The sequence below is a fragment of the Otolemur garnettii genome, unplaced genomic scaffold (assembly GCF_000181295.1).
Source record: "Otolemur garnettii isolate 467f Iridium unplaced genomic scaffold, OtoGar3 scaffold00107, whole genome shotgun sequence".
Classification (NCBI taxonomy): domain Eukaryota; kingdom Metazoa; phylum Chordata; class Mammalia; order Primates; family Galagidae; genus Otolemur; species Otolemur garnettii.
This window is the reverse complement of record NW_003852502.1, coordinates 3,019,782-3,029,568: the sequence shown is the minus strand read 5'-3', so window position 1 is coordinate 3,029,568 and position 9,787 is coordinate 3,019,782.

The window sequence follows — 9,787 nt, the reverse complement described above, 5'->3', positions numbered from 1 at the left end:
AAAAAAAAAAAAAAATAAAATAAAAAAAAATAAAACCAGCTTTACTTCCTTTTTTCTAATCTATATGCCTTTTCTTTCTTTTTCTTACTCTACTTTCTAGATAAAATGTTGAGTAAAAATTATGATAATAGACATACTTCTCACCTTTTTGTTGACATGAGGGGGAAAACATTCAACCTCTCATCCTTAGGTCTGATGTTCAACCTGGGTGCTCACAGATGCCCTTTATCAGATGGAGAACATTTCCTTCTTTTCCTCAGTTTCCTGAGAATTTTCTTTTTTATCAGAAATGGCTATGGGTTTTACTCAATGCTTTTTCTACACCTGCTAAGATAATAACATGGTTTTCCTCTTTCATCTATTAACATGATGAATTACTTTGATAGATTTGGGAATGTTAAACCAACCTTGCATTCTTGAGATAAATCACTTGGAACCTACTTTTTGATTCAAACTGCTAATATTTTGTTAAATTTTATTTTAAAAGTCATGTTTATTTTTAAAAGTCTGTGTTTATGAAAAATATTAGCCTGTAGATTTCTTCCTGTAAAGTCTTGGATTGGTGTTTATATCTAAGTAGAGATGAATTATCAGAATAAGTTGGGAAGTATTTTTCCTTTTCTAATTTTCTGGCACAGTTTTCATAAGATTATTATCTTCCTTAAACATTTGGAAAAAATTCACCTATGGAGCCACCTGGACTTGGTGCTCTTTATGTTGGTATATTTTCAGCTAAAATTCAATTTCTTTAATAGATATAGGGCTGGCAAAATCATCTATTTTTTCTGAGTAAGCTTCACTGGTATGTGTAGGAAATGTCTTCTTGTACAGTTCCACACCCTCTAATGATGCCAGCCTTGGCCTCCCTGGACTCCTCGCTTTGCTTCCTGAACTTAGGCAGAGTGCCCATCCTCACCTGGATTCCCCTACTCTGCACCACTGTATGGAAACTGTTTCTAGGCAATTGGCTGGGACAGTCATCAAGTTCATTGCATTTGTTTCCAGTCTCTTAGGATCATTGTCATTCATTGCCTGATGTCCAATTTCTTGAAAATCAATGCTTCCTACATTTTATTCGGTTTTTTATTCATTTTCAGGAAGAAGAGTAAATTTAGTCCTTGTTATTTCAGCTTGACTAGAAGCAAAAGTCCACTTTTCAACTTTTAAAACATTTATTTCACCCAACTTTGCCCAACTTTCTCTCTTAAATTATGCATACTTTTTCAGTAATATGTTAAAAATCGACACTTTAACAAATGTGACTTACCCCTAGGAGGGGTCAGAAGGATGCTTTTCACTGTTGTATTCAACTTGATGCTTGACTCATAATTTTCATCCATCAGCCTCATGAAAGGTCTTCAGTATAAGCTAGTGGGATCAATCTGACAGTAAGACTTTGTATGATGAATGCATTCTCTAATTGTTTAAAAAAAAAAAAAACTAAGCAAAAGATTTCACTGCTGTGCCTAATTCTTCTTCACCACTGCAGAAAAGCTTGGAAACCAGCCATATTCTCTTTTGTGTCTTTTTTTTTTTTTTTTTTTTGGCCACCAGGGTGAGTTGGAATGTCATACAGTCATGTTTTTTAACTATTTAAAAGAAGACAAAAATAAATTCACTTACAATTACTTATGTAAAGCATATATTTATCAAAAATATTGGAAAATCAAGTACTAAAATTTGAACATTATACAAATTCAAAGTTTGATTTCCAGTAATGATGGAATGTCTGATACCTCGGGCTTGTTTATCCCTTTTGTGTTTTGGTGTGTACCTTCCTGGGGTTGCTACAGGCTGACAAAGCTCCTCTCCTCTGTTGTTCCATCCTCCAGTAGGCATTGTCTACTGGCATGTGCGAATATCATATTATAAAAGTTATATAAACTTCAGTGTCAGGGAAAAGGCTGGGCTCACAGCAAGTTCATACATAGCCCACATGACACTGCAAATTAATTATTTAGGATGAGGTACACAGGACTTTTGGGCAGGCAATAAACATCTTAAAATTGTAAATGTTTGCATATGTGTTCTTTTTTTCTGTACACAGAATGCATAGATTTTATTTGATACTCAAATAGGGTTTTCAAATCTCTACAATGCTCAGAGTCCTCCATGTGTTCCTTTGCAGAGTAGAGAAACAAAACAATCAGACCCATTGTTAACACATTGTAGAACAATATCCCCATAACATTTTTCTTTGAGGGTAAATTAGGAACCCAGATCACTCAAGGCTCAAAGTTGACATTTTTGGCCCAATGACCTCCTCTTATATCCCAAATTATAGCAGATGGTTTAACAACAGAATAATCAGCTCTTTTGGTGGCTTAAAATATGTAATTATCTGTAAGTTTTTTTTGTTTGTTTTGTCTTTTTTGAAACAGAGTCTCACTTTGTCCCCCTCAGTAGAGTGCTATGGCATTATAGCTCGCAGCAACCTCAAACTCTTGGGCTCAAGTGATTCTCCTGGCTCAGCCTCCCCAGTAGCTGGAACTATAGGCACCCACCACAATTCCCGGCTATTTTTTAGAGACGGTGTGTTACTCTTGCTCAGGCTGGTCTCAAACCTGAGAGCTCAGACAATTCACCCACCTGGGCCTCCCAGAGTGCTAGGATTACAGGCATGAGACACTGCACTTGGTTTTTTCTTGTGTTAAAAAATAAAAATAAGAACATATTGAAGTGTTTTGTTTAAGGTTTTAAACATTTCTGAAAAATTGGCATTAAAAAAGAGAGACAAAGTTGCCCACTTATATGGTCAGCCTTTCAAGTGAAAGTTATCAGATGTCTGTGCTAAATTATGAAGCCAATTTGATAAGATTAATTATATTCAAGACTCAAATGATTTTTTTTTAAATCATAGTATTCTTCTCACACTAAATTATTTCTTTGCCATTTTTTTTCTTTCTAGCCGGTGTGCCAAATTTCAGAATATAGGCTAGACATTTGAATCATTCTATAATAATGCCTTCTGTCATAACTATGTTGGGGAAATGTTATTATTTCTACATCATTTCTAACAAACCAGAGCCTCTAAAACAGCTTTTGTTCGTAATAAAGTCTACTTTCTTAGTTTTGAATAGTTCTTACTAAGCACTATCTTTTTTTCAGCTTTATTGAGACACGTATAATTGACAAATAAAATTTGTACATATTCAAGATATACGATGCGATGTTTTGATATATTGCATACATTTTGAAGTGATTGCTAAAATCAGACTAATTAACACGATCTTTAGCTCACACAGTTACCTTTTTTCCCATGGTGAGACTACGTAAGATAAACTCTCCAAGCAAATTTCTAATACAAAATACATTACCATTAACTACAGTCACCAAGGTGAATGGCAGGTTTCCAGACTTTACTGACCTTATAACTACAAGTTTGCATCCTTTGACCAACATCTCCCCATTTCCCCCACTTTTGGACCCTGGTACCTACCTTTCTACCCTCTGTTTCTATGATTTCAACTGTTTTGAATTCTACATACATGTAAATGAGATAATGCAGTGTTTGTTTTTCTGTGTCTGGTTTATTTCACTGAGCATAATGACCTCCAGGACCATCCATGTTGTTGCAAATGGCAGGATTTCCTTCTTTTTTATTGCCAAGTAATATTTCACTGTGCGTATAATATATACAACACATTTTTTTTATCCATTCATCTATTGATAAATGCATAAGTTGTTTCTACGTTTTGGCTATTATAAATAATTCTGCAATGAATATGACAATGCAGCTATCTCTTTGAGATGGTGATTTTATTTCCTTTGAATATATGTGTACACTCACAATTGGGATTGATAGATTCTTTGGTAGTTCCATTTTAACTTTTGAGATACCTTCTTTTCCATAATGGACACACCAATTTACATTCCCACCAACAGTATAAAGGGAAGGGTTCCTATTCTTCACACCCTCACCAACACTCACGATCTTTTGAATTTTTGATAACAGCCATCCTAACATAAATAAGATGATATCGCACCATGGTTTTGATACATATTTCCCTGATGATTAGTGATGTTCAGCATTATTTCCATATATTTGTTGGCATTTGTATGTCTTTTTTGGAAAAGTATCTTTCTGGGTCCTTTACCTATTAATTGAATTATTTGCTGTTGAATTATATGAATTCTTTATATGTTTTGGATATTAACTCTTTAGTGGGTGTATGTAAACATTTTCTCTCATTCTGCAGGCTACTTTTCATTTTGTTAACGGTTTCCTTCGCTGTGCAGAAACTTTCCAGTTTGATGTAGTCCCACTGGTTTATTTTCACTTTTGTTACCTGTATTTTCGATGCCACATCCAAAATATCATTGCCAAGATCAGTGTCGAGCTTTTCTTCTGTTTTCTTCTAAGAACTTTATGGTTTCGGGTTTTATGTTTAAATCTTTAATACACTTTGAGTCAATTTTTGTGCATAAGATAAAGATACAGTTTCAATTTTTTTTTTTTTTTTTTGGCATGTAATAATCGAGTTTCTCCAACCCCATTTGTTGAAGAGACTGTCCTTTCCTTACTGTGTATTCTTGGTGAATACATCTGGGTGAACATCGCCCGACCATATATACGTGGGTTTCTCTCTGGGAAGCACATTTTGATCTAAAAAGGGTGTGGAACATTTTTTTCTTTTCTGCTACACTTAGGAAGAGTAAGAATTGTTGTGGACCACCTGGTAAATACACAAACACTAACGAAAGCTGATAAGCACAACAAAAGGTCACAGATAAGCAAAACAGTCTTCAAATAAACTGCATGCTGGACACCCCTTTAATTGAAAGCTCCCTTTGGTTTCATTTTTTAAACCTGGGAATGCTTCTTTAGTGAAAATAATAGTAACAGTACAGTTATCCTTAAAAAAAATTCCATCACCCATTCATATTCTTTTTCATGTCATGTCTCAGATTCAAATTACACTTGTTCTCTCCCTTGGCAATTTCTCATTTGGATTTCTTCAACCCAAGAATTAAGCAGCGTATATCAAAGAAGTCATTCATCCCTAACAACAAAGTCAGTAAAAAAAAAAAAAAAAATTCCAAAGAGAAGTACTTTCTTTTATCACGGAAGTATTTTATTACATTACAAATATTGAGTGTGTGGGGGGGGATATCTGACTCGCTAATTGTTCAATACAATATATAGAGCTACAGCTGGCTGGTGGCTCATACCTGTTATCTTAGCCCTCTGGAAGGTTGATGTGGGTGGATTACCTGAGCTCAGGAGTTCAAGACCAACCTGAGCAAGAGTGAGACCCCATATCTAAAAAATTAGCCAGGCACTGTGGTGGGCACCTGTAGTCCCAGATACTTGGAAGACTGAGGCAAAAGGATTGCTTGAACCCAAGAGTTTGAGGTTGCTGTGAGCTGTGATACCACGGCATCTTCCCAGGGAGACAGAGTGGGACTCTGTCTCAAAAGAAAAGAATCATGACTGCGTTAATGTACACAGCTATGATTTAATTAAAAAAAGAAAAGAAAAAATTATAAGGAATCCACACACAAAAAACCCCAAATAAATAAATAAATAAATGGAGGTTGAGATTCTGAAATTTTTCTATCAGGTCTTTTTTTGGTGAAAAATTATCCCTTACATATTTTTCCCCAAACTTATTAAGTTAAATAATTATTTAAGGTTGTCCATTTCACTCATTGTGTTTGATGAAATATTTTTCTCCCTGAACGGAATTACCATTTATCTATGCATACTGATATAAAATGTCAGAATGCTAAAAGAAGTTAAATTTCATACCACTAATTGTAATCTCAAAAGTAGTATATGACTGTAGGAAATACTTTTAATGTGTTCTCTTAATTTATAGGCCACAATAATAATAACGGAGATAATACAGCATGATTGCATTTGCATATGTCTTTTCTTGAACAAGGGTGGGCAGTTAGTCGCACAGGTGGCAAAAACATTAAATTTCAGTGTCTTAGCATGATATGCAGGCTATTTTAAGATCCATTCCTGTGGAAACTTAGCAGATCAAAGAAACTCAGTCTGATCCGTCAGTATCAAGCTACAATATTCGCACTGCTTTTAAGTAAAAAGGTATTCAATGACTTTTGAAAAATTAAGCATCTTTGCCTAATGAAACTTTGCTTTACAAAAGGTCGTACTGACATTAATACATCATGACAAAATTATTCATGAAACAAAGATATGAAAGATGGAAGAAAACGATGTATTCTTGACACAGAACACAAATTGTAGATAGGCTATGGGATTCAATTAATTGAGAGATTCTAAAATCAAATTCCCAATATTGGCCAACTCTGAACTAGAGATCAAGTCGAGTGATAGTGGAAGACAAGCAAAGGTAATGGGCCGCCTGAATATCCATCTGTTTTACTAACCATCTTGCCATCTCAGTTATCCATACCCTGAAAGCACACAGTTCTCACTTCTTATAGAACTGGGTCATTCAAATGTTTTAAAGTTGGAGATTTCTTCACGTTTCAATTCCAACTACTTTCCAGTCTCTCTGAGAGTCCCTCAAGTGGCAGCAAAACTCATTTAATTATCACCAATTGCTTTCAATAGACTTCCTGGTGGAGACCTCGCATAAAAACGTTTAAAACTGTTTTCAAAAAAGACAATTTTAAAAATATGGTAGCAGAAACTTAGAGAACCTTCACATAGCAATGTGTTATGTCCTGGAAGTTTTTTGAGAATGAAGAGAATAAAATTATTTGTTGAATAATTAAATTAGATCTGGCTGTATTTAATCCAACATATATTTTTTTAAACACACGCATTTGAAAAACAGATACTCTAGTCATAACTAGAGATCTATTAGAAGCTTAGAAAAAACACATGACTCTCTTAATTATCAGAGCCAGAAATTTGACATACATCATCCATTTTCCAGTAGCTTTCAAAGGGAAAAAACTGTTTTAAATGAAGATAATTTATTTTAACTGCCAGTAATACTCTTTTATCCACATAATTATATACCTTTTTCTTTTAGCAGCAAATCAGAATATGAAAGTAAATCTTCTGTGTGTCTGATATCTAAGAATTTTTCAGAATTATGTTAGACTATTGTCAATTACAGATAATACCATGGTAACCTGCTACATTTCATAATCCAGGCTCAAACCTTGACCTCTTTAGCATACTACGACTTGACTTGACAGAGACTTTTACGTAGACTGAGGAATACCAATGTTTTCCCTGCACTACCTATTTTGGGTAAAATCACAGGTTTTTTTTTTGTAAATTAAAAATTGCTTTTCTTAAAAGCCAGTTGGAAGCTTTTGACAGAGAGATGTTCAGTGTTTCTGTGAAAGGCTTTCCCTTCACATAAACAAGATTCCAATTTAACTTTAAATTTGAACAGGAAATACCTGAGTTGAACAGATTTCTTCTAGCCCCAGGTTGGCACATGTGCACACAGTGACGTCGGGTCTTCCTTTTCCTGATGGCTGCTGAGTTTTTGAGAACACATTATATGAGGAAGGATGGAAAATTGAGAAGATACGGTGAGTCTCAATTTTTTTCTACTTTGTATATTACTCTAACTCTTCAAATCTTTCTTGTTCTTGTCACACTTCTGAATGTTATCGTTATGGCAGAACATTGAAGGGGTTAAAGACTTGAAGTGACCCTAAATAATTACAGCTTCATCAATGGGAACTGCATAATCAATACAGTTAGATCTGTATCTATAACGTCCATAAAACAGTTGTAATAACAGCATAATATTCACAGTTGTCTATAAAAGCAGACAGCTATCGGACCATTCACTTGGCTGTTCTTTCCATGCTATGTTGTTTGAACTCACTAGGAAAAGTGGTTGATTCATCCAGTGATTTTTCTTGGATGCCATCGTAATGTTACTTTTGGCAGGCCACCTGCCCTGTGCTTTCCCACTTGACTTGCTCAGGTCAGCAAGTCTATTCAACAGCCATCACCTTAACCATGTAAACCTCAGGTGTAGCAGGTGCTAGTGAGATGGCGAGAGAGAATTCTACCACATTCAGGCAAAAGAGAATTAAATTGACTCACATAATCCAAGCATGTGTCTGACAACCAAATCATTAAGTAGGTCAGGAAATAGCTAAATCTCAGGAAACTCTGGAAGCAGAGAGAAGTCCTGGACTACGGTTAATTATGTAGATGAAAATGGCATTTTCTAGAGTGTCAGGCAGATGACCCCTAGAAAGCAAAGAACAAGTTTATACATTGTTTATCCATGAAGACTTTCTGTTACTCTCTGTAGGAAAATCTGAGGTGCAAGTATTAGGATTTTGCTTAATAAACAAAAGTATTGCAATAGTGGGTCACTGACACATTCTGAAATTTTGCTCTTCAATACTGACTTTTTAAAAAGTTTAAAAGGAGTTTAAAAAGTCACTAGACTTGCAAAAGTTACATTGATGGTAAGAATTTCTTCCCCGATTCCTGTGATCATTTGCTCCATCTTCTTCTGCCTCAAAACCAGAAATTTAAAGAAGTATAATACAACTATCTAATGCTTTTTAATTTTTGTCTATTCTCTGTAAATATTTTCATACTGCATTGATTATATCATCTATGGATGCACAAAGGTAACAAAGCAAACGATTCCTGATTTTCCTAATTTTATTAAAAAATATCTAAAAACAAGAGGAGGCAAGAAATGTTGCTCCAGGTGAAACAGGAAGAAAAACCAAACAATAATAATAGAAAGGAACATACTTTAAAGAAAAATAAACTGGGGGTGCAGGAACGGAAAAACGAGGGCACGTTATTTTGGAGTAATTTTTAGAAGTCAGATGTATTCAACTCATCAGAAGAAGGAAAACACAGCAATCAGAGTTTATAGAGTTCGTTACATTTTAACCGTAATGTTCACATCAACTGTAGTATTATCCCAGTTTGCTCACAAGACTGCCACTGGCAGAGCGAGAGTCTGAATCCAAGTCCTCTGGCAACGAATTAGTGCTCTTTCTCTTACTCTATGCAGCCTCCCGTTCAAGCATATTACATGCTTAGAATTCACGATCCTACCTCCAGCGCTCACTAGCTCAGTGACCACAGGCAAGTTATGGTAACCTCTCTCCTAGGGTGACCAAATTTTAACATTTGTTAAGCGGGATAACATGGCCGGGGGGGCATGGCAGGGGCGGGGGCGTGGCAGGGGGCGTGGCAGGGCGGGGCCAGACACCAATGCAAACTTTGATAAGCAGTTCTCCATAACACTTCTCAACAATTATTTATTATTACAGTTTAACATTATAAAATTAACAAAAATAATATAAAACTCATATTCTGGCAAAATAGCCACATGGCAGCTGAAAACCGCATGTTCCCTTCCTGTTCTCCCGCCCGTTCATACATTCTTTCCAAAAATCGGGACTTTTTAAAAAATGCCGCGGGACGCGGGACAAATTGTTCAAAAGCGGGACTGTCCTGTCAAAAGCAGGACGTCTGGTCACCCTACTCTCTCCTCACATTACTCATCCCTGCAAAAAGAAGCACGGGATCTTTCCTGTCATTATTGAGTTGTTAGAAGATTGACAATGCATTAGACATGACGACGCTTTGTAATAATAACATTTATACATATAAGGGATTGTTGTATTTAAAATTCATAAAGGAAACAGTTGATGAGATTGCCCAGCCACTGGTTATTATCTTTGAAGATTCAAGAAAGCAGTAGTTGGAAATAATTTCTGTCTGGGTTAGGCGCACACGGGGCCGTCGGGTTAGGATTGGACCCAGTTTCTGTCTCCTTACCTTGACGAGGATGCTGTGAAGTGGGGAAGCTCAGAGTAGATTAACAATATGGTTAAAGTG